Source organism: Lissotriton vulgaris, chromosome 3_1 (genome assembly GCF_964263255.1).
Source record: "Lissotriton vulgaris chromosome 3_1, aLisVul1.2, whole genome shotgun sequence".
Classification (NCBI taxonomy): domain Eukaryota; kingdom Metazoa; phylum Chordata; class Amphibia; order Caudata; family Salamandridae; genus Lissotriton; species Lissotriton vulgaris.
Window position 1 is genome coordinate 602,721,632 of NC_141689.1, and position 16,817 is coordinate 602,738,448.

Below are 16,817 nucleotides of genomic sequence, written 5' to 3' on the forward strand. Positions count from 1 at the left end.
TCTCCGACAGAGTATCTGCAAAACAAACAAGAGGATTATAACGCTCAAAATTGGCTCTTCGTTCCGTCTCGAGCTCACGTGCAGCGAGGTGGTGCAGCTTCAGAGCACAGGAACAAGAGGATGCTTCCTTGGCTTGTTGCTCCTTTTATCCGTCTTCAGGGTGGGCGTAAACCCGCCCCGGCCTGCCCCGAGGGCGTGGCCCGGCCGCGTCAGTGTCTAGGCCAGCCCACTCCAGGGCGGGAAAAGGCGCGCCCCGGCTACGCCGCTTCGGGCATACCAGCCGAGACTCGCCTCCCGCCCAAGATGGCTTCCCGGGGGGATCGTGGTACTCCACCATAAGTTCGGGGGGAACGAATGGTCGCCCCTTTCCATTATTTTTGCAACGTTCTATATTTTGAAAATGAACACCAGCAGAGTTTTTGCAGCACTGTTTACATTTGCAGATTTTTGATGACATGAGCCAGCCTAACTGCACACTTATTTTACCTTTTAAGCAAAGGGAGACTCTGGCCTAGATTTACTAAGATTTTGCGCCATGTTTGCACCAATTTTTTGGTGCATTCCTGAAGCAAAATCTGGATTCGCAAAGACATACAAAGCTGTATATGGTTTGCATTACCTTATGCCAGGTAGTAATTACATGAATGGATTTAGGGCTTTCCCATGCATCAACACAGGTATTTTGATGCAAACCCATATTTACAAAGATTTGTAAACATGGTTTTGAACCAAAATGGTGCGCCTTCCAGAGGCTGATGTACAAAGGAGAATCACCTTTATGTCTCCTTGCTACCTCCTATTTGCATGTATTTTTGTATTCTGCAGAATATATACAAAAAGAAATAAGCCACTAAGGGTAGTGTTTGTGCAGGATGGTATACCTTCCTGCATAAAAACTATGCTGACCACAATCCATGGCACTCTTGGGACAGAACACAAGGGCGCATGCATTGGTGGTAGGCCGCCACACGTGCGCCAATGCAAAGAGAGAGCAGAATTACACCAAATATTTGTAAATGTGGGGCAATTCTGCTTTGTCCATTTCACATAACACAGCACAGCTCAGTAACTTCACTTGCTGTACTGTGTTGCATGGAATCCTATTTGCAACAGCAAGATGCAGAGAGCAGCCGAGTAACGCATCGGTGTCGATCCCTGCAGTCAAGGTGATGCATTAATTTACTCCACACAATTATGGCAATTTGCTGGTTCCATAGACAAAGTGCTGAAGTCAAGATGTGCTGGTTTTGAAGCCAATGCATTGTTTTTCTCCACACAGTCAAGGGGATGCATTGATCATTTCAAACTGCAGCCGATGTGGTGGATCCGATGCATCGGTTCTGGAGGTAATGCACTGGTTTTGATTATGAAGCGCAGGTTCTGGTAAGGCAATAACGGCAAAGCTTCTATTGTGCTTCACTCAGCAGAAGATGCATTGGTTCCACCGAAGCAAGCACCTGTGTCCACTTCCAATGGTCCAGGCAGAGGAGCGGGAGGTGAGACATTGATTTTCCTGAGTCACAAAAGAAGAGGTAAGCCAGTATGCCCTTGAGATCACTCTGGGTTCATGCAAGGGTCAAATTATTCCTCAGCAGGATCAGAGGGCAGCTAGCAGGGCACTGCAGAGTGTCAGTTCTTCCAGAACAGCAGTCCAGCAGAGTGGCAGTCCTTATAGCTGCACAGTAGTACTTCTTCCTGGCAGAGTCTGTTTATGGATCCAGAGATGTCTGACTTGGTGGAATCCCAGACCTAAATCCATCCAAACTCACTGCAGGGGGGTAATCAACCCTATATGGGGGACATGACACTGCCCATTCAGGTTTGTCAGCTCCTCCCTCTCATCATGCCCAAGTTGAGCCATTAGAATGCAGATGGGCACTCAGTTCCACCTACCTCTCGTTAGTATGTGGATATCTAGCTGTTGCTCACATGTGTTGGAAACAGGCTGCAGGGTCAGAGCTTTAAAGCAGAGAAATGGCAACTTTCAAAAAGTGTCATTTCTAAAATATTAATTTTAAATCCAACTTTGGCAACAAAGAGGATTTATCATTGCCATTCCAAGGATACTAAACATGACAGAGCTACTCCTTCTCAATCAGGAATTACAATGCTAACCTATGATAGGGGGTAGGCCTTAGAGCAGTCAGAAAATTATTCAGGTGTTTTTCACTACTAAGACATGCAAAACTTAAAAGTACATGCCCTACCTTTTAGTTATACAGCATGCTGTCCTATGGCTACTGAGGGCTTACCTTAGGGGTGACTTATATATAATAAAAGGGGATTTTAAAGCTTGGCAAGAGGTTTTAAATGAAAACACACAAAAAACAGAGGGGTGAGAGGATAAACCCTCTTCGACCTCCAGCTTAATAGTTAAATATCACAAAAATTAGAGGGATAAAATAACTATGTGGAGATAGATAACTTGTGTGGAAATGCACCAATTTTGTGAAACTGCCCTCACACACAGCAAGCTGTGTCATGCTTCATCATAGGGCTGCTAACACACCTCTGCGCCAGCACAAGCGCTGGAGGTGGAGCAATAGGAAGGGGAAGACAATACAACACAAAATGTGAAAGTGGAATCACAGGTGAGATAATAGTGCAGAACAAGTCATGATAATTGATATTAAACTGGTACCAGGGGATCATTATTACAATTTTAATGTTAGGTACCATATCCAGAATTTTAAAACAAATATGTGGGTGGCAGGTTAGAGAGCTTATAATGAGATTCCAAAGCCCCACTCTGCATAAATGTCGACATGTTTCAGCCAGCACAAAATAATACCCCGGCTTTCCTCAGGACTTCTTACCACTGTAATCCCTAGGTGCAGAACCTTCCTCCTCCCAATTTAGAGGATAATGGAAATATCACCTTAAGCGAAGCCCCTCGCCTTTTAGAGAGGGACCCATAGCGATAAAAAAAAAAAAAAAAAAAAGATTTATTAGTGAAATGTACTCCATCCCACTCTATATAACAACAAATGTCACTGATATAGTGAATCATAAAATGAGTAAGAGATAAGGCGCACGAGGGCAGGCTGTAATTACACAAACTTAAAATCGTGAAATCTTTAGAAGACTAAGCGAACGTCGGGCTCTTCAACAATCATAGTAAAAACACAAATGCTCGAAGGGAACAGTTCATAATGCCCCAATCAATTTTACATAATGAGGAAATAATAAGAATCTGTTCATGGGACACCCATGGGTTCAGATAAATGGGTTAAGACCTGGAGACTGTATCCTTCTTGGGAAGATTTGACATAATCCTATTGCAAGAAACATGGAATCTAACATCAAGATCCATTGTCGGCTAAGAAGAACATCATGTCCTGGCAAAAAAAATGTCAAACTATGGGGACCTAAGGGGGGCTGTCAATATATGTTACAGCAAAGCAGGATTGTAAATCAGAAGAACTGGACTTGGGGGAAAATTAGATACATGCCATGAAATTGGAATGCAAGCGACCCTCACATTTAAACCCATTGCAGTTACCGATTTTAAATATATATATCCATCCTGATAAGAAGAAGAAAAGGAAAGATTGTTATGTCTGATAAACCTGATAAAGACATTGCAAGCGACATACCAAAATTACCAGATGATCATCTCAGGTGATTTTAACTGCAATTCATTAAGGGATAATCTGAAAAAGAGAGAGAGCCAAACAGAGTCCGAAGTAAACAAATGTAAGCGAGAACTGGAAACCATAGGTTTTATCATCCTGAACGGAAATACAAAGGAGGATCAACCAGATGGCATCACATTTTTTAGTGGAAAGAAACAATCTACCATAGATTATACTATTATCAGCAAGGAACTCTTGCACCAAGTTGACTCCTTTTGCATTAATACCCATCCAGAGAGCGACCATCTCCCTCAGGAAATGGCACTGCACATAAATCTGCTTCATAAAAAGAACATAGCAGCCTTAGCTAAAGTGCCAGAAACACACAATCAAAAGAGACTAAAGTGGCAAGGACCAAACATCAAACAAATAATGGACACTGTGCATAAATATGTAGTAAACATCGGGTCAGAGTCCCCTTTTATTAGAACAAGATTGGGAAAACAATGACCTTGTTAAACAAATTTCCAGTAATTCCAGCACAGCAATTGACCCATGGCACAGGAAATGAAATATGGTGCAATACAGCTGCGTGACCTGAAGAGGAACATTGCAAAAAAAGTAAGAACCAAGGTCGTAGCAGCAAGAATAGGAATAGTTACTGACAATAGTAAGATCATAGAAATGAGGAAGGAATAGAAGGATAAGTGCAGGGAGGCAAAAAAGGTGCAAACATGAAAATCATTACGATCCATTTGCTCTGGGCTAGTAAATTGCTAAATTATAATGAATTCTAGGGGTTAGCCAGGAAGACCAAGGTGCATGCCCGACCTTTTCAACATGGCCACCATTCTCCAGTTAACCCCTTTTCTATGTTCACCCTTTGCATATACCACGCAAGTCCTTTTTTTACCTCTACCCGTAAGCATTTACTTTCCTGTCCTTCACCGGTTTCCTTCACTCGGAACTCAACCATACGCTGACTGAACCTGCGCAACTCGGCGCTTTCACCTCGAAGTAAGTTTTCCCTTCGCTTAGCAGGTCTTTAATTCAGCACCGCCATAATCGGCACAAGTTCATGTCCCGCCGTAAATTCTCGCCACACCTTTCTCACTCTGTAATTTTTCCAACTACACTCCCGCACTAACCCCGACCCCGCTACCTCTTCTCTAATCCTTGATTATCTATCTAGTCCACCACGTGATTCACCCCTTTGTTTTACACCCGTCCATAGGCACTAGCCATACCCGGTTTGCTACAGTCTCGCACTAACTCAGTGCACGTTGCTTTTAACTTTTCGAACTCCCCTTATTCTGATACCGGCTCGTCTCCTCTTCTTTCAGCTCTCCTTGATAAAGGGCATCCTGCCCCAAATGCATCGGAGTTTGTATTCAACAATCAAACGTTGATCTAACTATGAATTTTGTTGATATGATGTGAATATCACTAAGAAACTATTCATGATAACGATTAACACATAAAATAATTCTTCTAAGAACATTGGAATCAATCTTTTGAACCACCCCGGAGTGCCTCTCTTTGGGATGCATACGCATTTCTATGCGTACACAACTTATTCTACATGCCCTGGTGACATCACGCCTTGATTATGGTAATATACTGTACCTGGGTACTACGGCTAAATGCATGCAAAGACTCCAAGTCATACAGAACGCAGCAGCTTGATTGGTTCTTATGCTCCCGAGGAGAGCCTCCTCGAAGATGGCGTTGGTTTCCCTTCACTGGCTACTGATAAGGGAGATAGTCCTGTTCAAGGCACTATGCGTTTGACACCGAATCATTTAGGGGATGGGTCTATCCTATTTGTTTGATTTACTTACTCTCGACTCCCCAACACGCCAACTCAGATCATGTGGGACGGGCCAGGTGTATGTTCCTGCCATTAAGAGAGCTATGATGGATGGCCACTCCTTCCGCTTTTTTGCTGCACAGCAATGGAACAAGCTCCCCTTGAGCCTCTGGTTGGAGGGTTCGGAGGGCATCTACCGGAATACTTTTGAAAACTTATCTCTTCCCCTCTGGATAGTCACGCCTTGTTAGGATAGGGTGTAGTGTTCGAGGCAGTTTTGCACGTCAGCATGGGACACATTGGCCGGGTGTAACCAGGCGCTTTATAAATGTGCTTATTATTATTATTATTATTATTATTATTATTAATATTATTATTAATAATAATAAATAACCTAACAAAAGGAATAGGAACGCACCAAAATGTGGGACTAAGCGAGTCAGCATGGACACAACACATCGACAAATTGTATAATAACACACAAAATGGTACACACATGTGGGCAAAAACAGGCTTGAATATATTGGAGGACGCAAAGCAAAATGGAATTTCAAACACCCACCCCAAACGGAAAAAAGTACAATTGGAAGGGGACCCACTGAAACCCAATATTCGCGATTTAAATACCCTAATAGCAACTAAACAACTAAAAGTAATGGTAAAAAAAATTAAATCTGAAGGTGGAGCAGGGCCAAACGGTCTCCCATCCGCACTTTTTAATCAAAAACCTGAATTTTGGGCCAATTAACTCATGTCACTTTTTAACCACCAATATCATGAAAACAAGATGCCAAACTCCTGGACAGGGAACTGATTCCATCCAATCTATTAACACAGAAGTCGCACTGAGCCTGGAAATTACAGGCTCATTGCCTAGATTGACAATTTGGCAAAACTTTTTGCATCATGTATTTTACAACAATTACAGGCATAGACGGAGGAAAAAAGAATAATCCAGAAATACCAAACAGGTTTCAGGCATGGTATAGGCACCATCATGAACTTGACAGCACTGACGATCCTAATAGAAAAAGCAATAAGCAAAAAAGCTGGACTAGTTGAATGTTTTTTATACCTAAAATCAGCCTTTGAGAGAGTGCCATGACATCACCTTTGGATGAAAATGAAAGCATGGGGATTACCACAAAAACTAATTGACATCATAATAGACCTATATAGTGAAACCTGGGCTAGGGTGAAGCTTGGAGACTGCAGCAGAATACCTTCCAAGATAAATATAAACAACAGACTAAAACAAGGCTGCGGCCTATCACTGAGTCTATTTAATCTATATCTAGCCGATCTAAACAACCATCTGTTAAAAGTAAATGACCACCCTCCAAAACTGGCAAATGAGCCAATTCAGGGGCATATTATCAAGGGGGTTTATCTCCGCTTTTTTGGCTTTAAAAGCCAAGAAAGCGGAGATAAAATTATCTCCCTATTACCAAGCTGTCGCTAACACCAGTTAGCGACAGCTAGTAGGAGATAGCGACCATCTTGGGCCCCACTTTGCATGTAAGTGATATTTATCACTAATGAGATGCAAAGTGGGCGTGCCAAGATGTTAGAGACTGAAAACAGTCGCTAACATCGCTATCTCCTATTACCAACTTTTGGAGATATTCGCGCTAAGCGGGAATATCTCCAAAAGCTAACACCTGCCCCTGAGCAGTTCTTAGCCATGTTATCCAATGGTAGGTGGATAACATGGCTAAGAGCATTTGCTCGATAATGCATGAATATCGCTGACTTTTCAGCGATATTCATGCATTTCGGCCGTTTTTTATCGCATTTGCGATAAACCTTGTTAATAGCAAGGTTTATCTGCGATAAAAATCGCCGATGTGCGGCGATAATTTCTGTCTCTAAACAAGTTAGAGACAAAAATTATCGCTAGTTGTTGGTAATATGCCCCTCAGTTCCTGCAATAGGCAGACGATATAGTGGTTGTGAGCCAAACTCCATTCTGGTTTCAAAGAGTAATCAACAACCTGATATCATGACATCATGCAGTGAATGTGTGTTTCTGTAAAGGTTAAATATGATTTACATATATATATATGCCAAGGTGTATTGAAGAATGAATGCATTTACAAGTGCCTAAAGGAAATATCTTGCATGTGCGTGACTGACTGTTTAAATAATTGATTGAACGTGTCTTACTGAATGCATGGGTTAGGGATTAAACTGTGTAAAATCTGTATTAGTAATATGGGTTGCTGAATAACTACATGAGTGTCTATCTAGGTTATTGATTTGTAGTCTGATTATCTCTATGGGTCCCTGAGTGTCTGTGTGGGTGGGTGCGTGGGGGGTGTGAGTCTGTGCATAGATGTCTGAGTGGCTGATTCAGTGGTTGTATGGATTAGAAAGGCCTTCTGCAAAGGGCTGTATGGGTGAGTTATTGTGTCTGTGGGTGTGTTGGTGAGTGAATTAATGTCTCAGTGGTATATCTTTGAGTAACTACAGATGTTTTAAGGCAGTAGATTTGAGAGTTGGAGTATATTAATAACTATACATGAGAGTACGTTATTTTAAGACTGGGTGTATAAATAAGTGTCTGCTTCTATCAGTAATTGTATAAGACCTGTGTGAATATCTGTATAAATAAGTGATGTGGTATGTCTAAAAATAACAAAGTGGGTGTATATAACTGTATACATGAGTACATGGGTATGGGTATTTAGTTTAAATAGTTTGCAAATAGGCAATAGACTTTTAAGTACAGTAGTTATAGTTGTTGCAATGGGCAACACAATTTCAAACACAGTGCAACATTGACCTTAATGTGAATATCTAGTTAAATGCAATTAGTTACTTTATGGATTACTTTTCTAACCACAGGACTGGATCCTAGATTCAGTCCTTGGACATTTCCTGTAAATGGTTGAGTAAAAGTGTTTTAAGTACAATAGTGATTTTTAAGGAATATTGTTGTATTTTAAAAGTTGTCATTTAGAAATATTTTCACATAGAATCACCAATGCTATCCTATGGCGGGAAATTCCTTTAGCAGGTAAGTAGTGCTATTGTCACTTTTTCTTACTCAGTGGTGGGTCCTGGATCCAGCACTGGTGCATCTCCTGTAAACTGTTGAAAGAATGCGTTTAAGTCAGACAGGCATTTTTTAAAGAATATTTTTAGTTTGTGAAAATAGACAGAAACTTTTCTGGTGAAAGCCAGACAATGAATTGCTATGGAAGGAAATACAAGTTACTGGTAAGTATGGTTAGAATTACTTTTCAGGGTCAGTGCTGAGCTAAAAGATGCAGCACTGGGTTCTCTCCTGATAACAGGTGAGTAAATCAGAATTTTTTGTTCGGTTAATTTTAGGTGAATATTTTAAAGTTTCAAAACTCCACTCTTGGAAGAATTTCCAAGTGAAACCAGTCAATGTTAGCCAATGGAAGGAAATTACAGTTACTGGTAAGTATGGTTAGCATTACTTTTCATGATTAGTACTGAGCTCAAAGATGCAACACTGAGGTCTCTCCTAAAAACAGGTTAGTCAATCAGAATTTGTACTTCTTCTGATTTTATAGCAATATTTTAAAGTTTCAAAACTCCACTCTTGGAAGAATTTCCAAGTGAAACCAGTCAATGTTACCCTATGGAAGGAAATTCACTTAGCAAGTAAGTTGTGTTATTGTTACCTTTTCTTACTCAGTGGTGGATCCTGGATCCAGCACTGCTGCATCTCCTGTAAACAGTTGAAAGAATGCGTTTAAGTCATACAGGCAATTTTTAAAGAATATTTTTAGTTTTTGAAAATAGACACTTAGAAACTTTTCTGCTGGAAACCAGACAATGGATTCCTATGGAAGGAAATAAAAGTTACTGGTAAGTATGGTTAGAATTACTTTTCAGCGTCAGTGCTAAGCTAAAAGATGCAGCACTGGGTTCTCTCCTGATAAAAGGTGAGTAAATCAGAATTTGTTGTTCGGATGATTTAAGGTGAATATTTTAAAGTTCCAAAACTCCACAATTAGAAGAATTTCCAAGTGAAACCAGTCAATGGTAGTCTATGGAAGAAAATTCAAGTCACTGGTGAGTATGGTTAGAATTACTTTTCATGATTAGTACTGGGCTCAAAGATGCAGCACTGAGGTCTCTCCTGATAAGAGGTGATTAAATCGGAATTAGTAGTTCTGCTGATTTTATAGCAATATTTTAAAGTTCCAAAACTCCACTCTTGGAAGAATTTCCAAGTAAAACCAGTCAATGTTACCCTATGGAAGGAAATTCACTTAGCAAGTAAGTAGTGTTATTGTTACCTTTTCTTACTCAGTGGTGGATCCTGGAACCAGCACTGCTGCATCTCCTGCGTTTAAGTCATAGAGGCAATTGTAAAGAATATTTTTAGTTTTTGAAAATAGACACTTAGAAACATTTCTGCTGAAAACCAGACAATAGATTCCTATGGAAGGAAATACAAGTTACTGGTAAGTATGGTTAGAAGTATTTTTCTGAGTTAGTGCTAGGCTAAAAGAAGCAGCACTGAGGTCACTCCTGATAACAGGTGAGTAAATCAGAATTCGTAGTTTGGCTGATTTTAGAGGAATATTTGTATGTTTCAAAAATCAACACAGAAACTTTTCTGATGAAATCCACCAAAATGGTTTCCCATGGAAGGAAATACAAGTTACTGTAAGTACGCTTAGAATTACTATTCAGAGTCAGTGCTGGGCTAAAAGAAGCCACACTTGGTTCTCTCCTGATAACAGGTAAGTAAATCGGAATTCGTAGTTCAGCTGATTTTAGAGGATTATTTGTACAATTATGAAGAAAGGGGGCGGGGCCTGAGCTGACGTGTGCAAACACGCCCTGTGACGCGTTTTAGGTTGCGTGATTAAGTGCCCTTGAATCCTGAGGTCCCCTGGGGGCCAATTAGCCCACCAGGTACCTCCAGTATGCGCCAGGAGACTGCATTGGAGAGAGGTGTTCAGAGGCCATGCCCCTTTTTACAACACTCTGCAACGCAGCTCCGTGGTGCTTACTGGCTAGTTGGCCCCCAGGGACCCTCAGCATTGACAAGGAATTAATTCCCCAACTTGAACCACTCCAAAGGGTGTTTTTGCACACATGTCAACTCAGGCCCCGCCCCCTCCGTTCACCACTGTACAAACGCACCCCGTGGCACATTTTAAGTTGGGGGATTAACTCCCCTTGAATACTGAGGGACCCCCCTTTTTTCTCAGTCACTGCTTGACCAAACACCCCACATTTTCAGGCAAGGAGCAGAACTGAGCTGATCAAAAGGAAAATTTCGCGCAGATTCATCAACCGGCTCCAAAGTTATTGTCAATAGAATGTTACGGATTTCCTGTGTATAATAGGTCCTAACTCTATCTACCTACTGACGACCGCCAGTAGGATATATATATATATATATATATATATATATATATATATATATATATATATACAGCAACAGCAGTATTTCAGGGCTCCGCATTTCATCGACCCAGAAAGACCACACGAATCCAAAACGTAAATGAAGGCACAGGGTTTATTAAAGTGTAGTCCAACATATATATATATATGAATCCAAAACGATCCTTTCCCGGCCTGAGAGCGCTCAACAGTGTGTGCTCAACCCGAGAGCTGGATCAAAGCCCCAAAATTAATTTTTGAACAAAGGGGGCGGCACAACTGGATACTTTATGAAGCTTTATTCACACACAAACACTCCACCAACGCGTTTCAGCCTCACGGCTTTTTTCACGGTCAGCAAGTCCTTTTTTGCTTTTAGTTTATATACTGCCCCATGTTAGCCATTAAGTGGCATTATGGGAAATGTAGTTCAACAAGCAATATGTTGCAAACAGTAAAATAAAAAATAAGGTTAAAACAAAGGACTGGTGTGCTATGGTGGACCGAACAAAGTGTCCGTTTCGCTCGCGGATTTTGCGGATTTTCGGTAAATTCGCAATCCGCGAGATCCGCGAATCTCCCGCAAAATCCGCAAATCCGCGAGCAGCGGATTTTATGGCTTGCTCGCACTGTTCGCGTGAGTTCGCGGCTTGCCAGTACAACTTCGCACCCCGCGAGTAAGTGCTAAATTGCAGAAATACGATCTTAGCAAAACTGAAACTACTTACCAGGTTCAAAAGTTCAGGCTCATCATTAGTAGCCATTTCCTGTAGTGCTTCCTGAGGGGCCCCTCCAGAGTTCAGTTGCCAGTTGCAACTATTATGTGACCCTGCTCTGAACCTCAGAATAGTTACACATATGCCACAAAGGTCCTGAATTACAGCTAAGGGAGACAAGCAGGAGCCAGGCTGGAAGTTAAAATCCATTAATCAGCCCCTAATTCATTATTGTCAGTTGGGGCAGGGCAGGTGTTGTAACTAATTTTGAAACAATGAAAGCACTTAGCAAGTGCAAAAGATCACTAATCAGGAAGCACTAAGGAAGCAGGTGCCAGCTAAAAAAATATTCTGCGACACATTAATCAGCCCCAAATTAATTCAGGTCACTTGAGGCAGGGAAGGTGTGCTTTGCTTTGCCGAAAATAATGTACACTGGACAACCAGAGGGTGTGGTGATGAAAAAGAGGGTGGCATGGGTGGGCCAGAGGGTGGCATGAGTAGTCAGAGAGTGGCAGTGGTGACAGAGAGTGGCAGTGATGAAGAAGAGTGTCCCAAACAGGCTGGACACGTAGAAACAACAAGTTCGCAAAACTTGCGACCCGACAGGTAAGTTCGCAAATTGCGAAATTGTAAAAACCCTCGCGAACTTGCAGAAACACGCGCGAACACAAAAAAAAAAAAATCCGCAAATTCGCGGGAATTCGCGGATTTTGCGGATTGTGAGTATATATATATATATATATATATATATATATATATATATATATATATATATATATATATATATATATAAAATAAATATTACCTACTGGGGGTCGCCAGTAGGTATATATAGTTAGGATTTTTTTGAATAGGGATTTCTGAAAATTCTATGTTGAATAACTTTGGCGTTGAAGGACGGAATTGGCTGAAATTTTCAGGAAAATGGCAAATTTTGTTTTTGAGCGTCCCCTGAAAGTTTGGGGGGGTTTCGTGAAGTGGGGGCCGAGAAAAAAGGGGGGTCCCAAAACGTGTTTTTAACATTGAGTTTTCCATAGGGGGGTTGGACTCACCTTTAGCTCGAACGGCTGAATGGATTTCTATGACACTTGGCAAAATTGTAGGGACTGGTAGCCCGATGTGCCTTTGCTAGGTCTCAAGATATGTGCTCCAGTGGGTTTTGAGTATTTTTGGTTCAAAAAAATATATATATCTGGGACAGCGTCCCGGTTAGCGCCCCGGTTCGCGTACCAGACGGAGAAGCGGATTGGCTCCCTGGTGACTGTGAACATTCTAAACAGTTCGGAGCGGCCGCCATCTTGTCTCTCGGTAGGAGCGAGAGACAAGAGGTAGAAATAAATGAAGGGGGAAATGAATGAAAGTGGCCAAGGTAGACCCCTCCTGACCCCCACGATTGATGTGGGGGCTATTAAAGGGCCCCGCGTGGCAAAAAAAAGATAAAAAAACGATTTTTCGCGGTGGAAGCGCTACCCGGTACGCGAAACGGGTAGCTTACCGGTAGCAGGTGAGTAAATCAGAATTCGTAGTTTGGCTGATTTTAGAGGAATATTTGTATGTTTCAAAAATCAACACAGAAACTTTTCTGATGAAATCCACCAAAATGGTTTCCCATGGAAGGAAATACAAGTTACTGTAAGTACGCTTAGAATTACTATTCAGAGTCAGTGCTGGGCTAAAAGAAGCCACACTTGGTTCTCTCCTGATAACAGGTAAGTAAATCGGAATTCGTAGTTCAGCTGATTTTAGAGGATTATTTGTACAATTATGAAGAAAGGGGGCGGGCCTGAGCTGACGTGTGCAAACACGCCCTGTGGCGCGTTTTAGGTTGCGTGATTAAGTGCCCTTGAATCCTGAGGTCCCCTGGGGGCCAATTAGCCCACCAGGTACCTCCAGTATGCGCCAGGAGACTGCATTGGAGAGAGGTGTTCAGAGGCCATGCCCCTTTTTACAACACTCTGCAACGCAGCTCCGTGGTGCTTACTGGCTAGTTGGCCCCCAGGGACCCTCAGCATTGACAAGGAATTAATTCCCCAACTTGAACCACTCCAAAGGGTGTTTTTGCACACATGTCAACTCAGGCCCCGCCCCCTCCGTTCACCACTGTACAAACGCACCCCGTGGCACATTTTAAGTTGGGGGATTAACTCCCCTTGAATACTGAGGGACCCCCCTTTTTTCTCAGTCACTGCTTGACCAAACACCCCACATTTTCAGGCAAGGAGCAGAACTGAGCTGATCAAGAGGAAAATTTCGCGCACATTCATCAACCGGCTCCAAAGTTATTGTCAATAGAATGTTACTGATTTCCTGTGTATAATACGTCCTAACTCTATCTACCTACTGACGACCGCCAGTAGGATATATATATATATATACAGCAGTATTTCAGGGCTCCGCATTTCATCGACCCAGAAAGACCACACGAATCCAAAACGTAAATGAAGGCACAGGGTTTATTAAAGTCTAGTCCAACATATATATATATATGAATCCAAAACGATCCTTTCCCGGCCTGAGAGCGCTCAACAGTGTGTGCTCAACCCGAGAGCTGGATCAAAGCCCCAAAATTAATTTTTGAACAAAGGGGGCGGCACAACTGGATACTTTATGAAGCTTTATTCACACACAAACACTCCACCAACGCGTTTCAGCCTCACGGCTTTTTTCACGGTCAGCAAGTCCTTTTTTGCTTTTAGTTTATATACTGCCCCATGTTAGCCATTAAGTGGCATTATGGGAAATGTAGTTCAACAAGCAATATGTTGCAAACAGTAAAATAAAAAATAAGGTTAAAACAAAGGACTGGTGTGCTATGGTGGACCGAACAAAGTGTCCGTTTCGCTCGCGGATTTTGCGGATTTTCGGTAAATTCGCAATCCGCGAGATCCGCGAATCTCCCGCAAAATCCGCAAATCCGCGAGCAGCGGATTTTATGGCTTGCTCGCACTGTTCGCGTGAGTTCGCGGCTTGCCAGTACAACTTCGCACCCCGCGAGTAAGTGCTAAATTGCAGAAATACGATCTTAGCAAAACTGAAACTACTTACCAGGTTCAAAAGTTCAGGCTCATCATTAGTAGCCATTTCCTGTAGTGCTTCCTGAGGGGCCCCTCCAGAGTTCAGTTGCCAGTTGCAACTATTATGTGACCCTGCTCTGAACCTCAGAATAGTTACACATATGCCACAAAGGTCCTGAATTACAGCTAAGGGAGACAAGCAGGAGCCAGGCTGGAAGTTAAAATCCATTAATCAGCCCCTAATTCATTATTGTCAGTTGGGGCAGGGCAGGTGTTGTAACTAATTTTGCAACAATGAAAGCACTTAGCAAGTGCAAAAGATCACTAATCAGGAAGCACTAAGGAAGCAGGTGCCAGCTAAAAAAATATTCTGCGACACATTAATCAGCCCCAAATTAATTCAGGTCACTTGAGGCAGGGAAGGTGTGCTTTGCTTTGCCGAAAATAATGTACACTGGACAACCAGAGGGTGTGGTGATGAAAAAGAGGGTGGCATGGGTGGGCCAGAGGGTGGCATGAGTAGTCAGAGAGTGGCAGTGGTGACAGAGAGTGGCAGTGATGAAGAAGAGTGTCCCAAACAGGCTGGACACGTAGAAACAACAAGTTCGCAAAACTTGCGACCCGACAGGTAAGTTCGCAAATTGCGAAATTGTAAAAACCCTCGCGAACTTGCAGAAACACGCGCGAACACAAAAAAAAAAAATCCGCAAATTCGCGGGAATTCGCGGATTTTGCGGATTGTGAGTATATATATATATATATATATATATATATATATATATATATATATATATATATATATATAATAAATATTACCTACTGGGGGTCGCCAGTAGGTATATATAGTTAGGATTTTTTTGAATAGGGATTTCTGAAAATTCTATGTTGAATAACTTTGGCGTTGAAGGACGGAATTGGCTGAAATTTTCAGGAAAATGGCAAATTTTGTTTTTGAGCGTCCCCTGAAAGTTTGGGGGGGTTTCGTGAAGTGGGGGCCGAGAAAAAAGGGGGGTCCCAAAACGTGTTTTTAACATTGAGTTTTCCATAGGGGGGTTGGACTCACTTTTAGCTCGAACGGCTGAATGGATTTCTATGACACTTGGCAAAATTGTAGGGACTGGTAGCCCGATGTGCCTTTGCTAGGTCTCAAGATATGTGCTCCAGTGGGTTTTGAGTATTTTTGGTTCAAAAAAATATATATATCTGGGACAGCGTCCCGGTTAGCGCCCCGGTTCGCGTACCAGACGGAGAAGCGGATTGGCTCCCTGGTGACTGTGAACATTCTAAACAGTTCGGAGCGGCCGCCATCTTGTCTCTCGGTAGGAGCGAGAGACAAGAGGTAGAAATAAATGAAGGGGGAAATGAATGAAAGTGGCCAAGGTAGACCCCTCCTGACCCCCACGATTGATGTGGGGGCTATTAAAGGGCCCCGCGTGGCAAAAAAAAATAAAAAATCGATTTTTCGCGGTGGAAGCGCTACCCGGTACGCGAAACGGGTAGCTTACCGGTAGCAGGTGAGTAAATCAGAATTCGTAGTTTGGCTGATTTTAGAGGAATATTTGTATGTTTCAAAAATCAACACAGAAACTTTTCTGATGAAATCCACCAAAATGGTTTCCCATGGAAGGAAATACAAGTTACTGTAAGTACGCTTAGAATTACTATTCAGAGTCAGTGCTGGGCTAAAAGAAGCCACACTTGGTTCTCTCCTGATAACAGGTAAGTAAATCGGAATTCGTAGTTCAGCTGATTTTAGAGGATTATTTGTACAATTATGAAGAAAGGGGGCGGGCCTGAGCTGACGTGTGCAAACACGCCCTGTGGCGCGTTTTAGGTTGCGTGATTAAGTGCCCTTGAATCCTGAGGTCCCCTGGGGGCCAATTAGCCCACCAGGTACCTCCAGTATGCGCCAGGAGACTGCATTGGAGAGAGGTGTTCAGAGGCCATGCCCCTTTTTACAACACTCTGCAACGCAGCTCCGTGGTGCTTACTGGCTAGTTGGCCCCCAGGGACCCTCAGCATTGACAAGGAATTAATTCCCCAACTTGAACCACTCCAAAGGGTGTTTTTGCACACATGTCAACTCAGGCCCCGCCCCCTCCGTTCACCACTGTACAAACGCACCCCGTGGCACATTTTAAGTTGGGGGATTAACTCCCCTTGAATACTGAGGGACCCCCCTTTTTTCTCAGTCACTGCTTGACCAAACACCCCACATTTTCAGGCAAGGAGCAGAACTGAGCTGATCAAAAGGAAAATTTCGCGCACATTCATCAACCGGCTCCAAAGTTATTGTCAATAGAATGTTACTGATTTCCTGTGT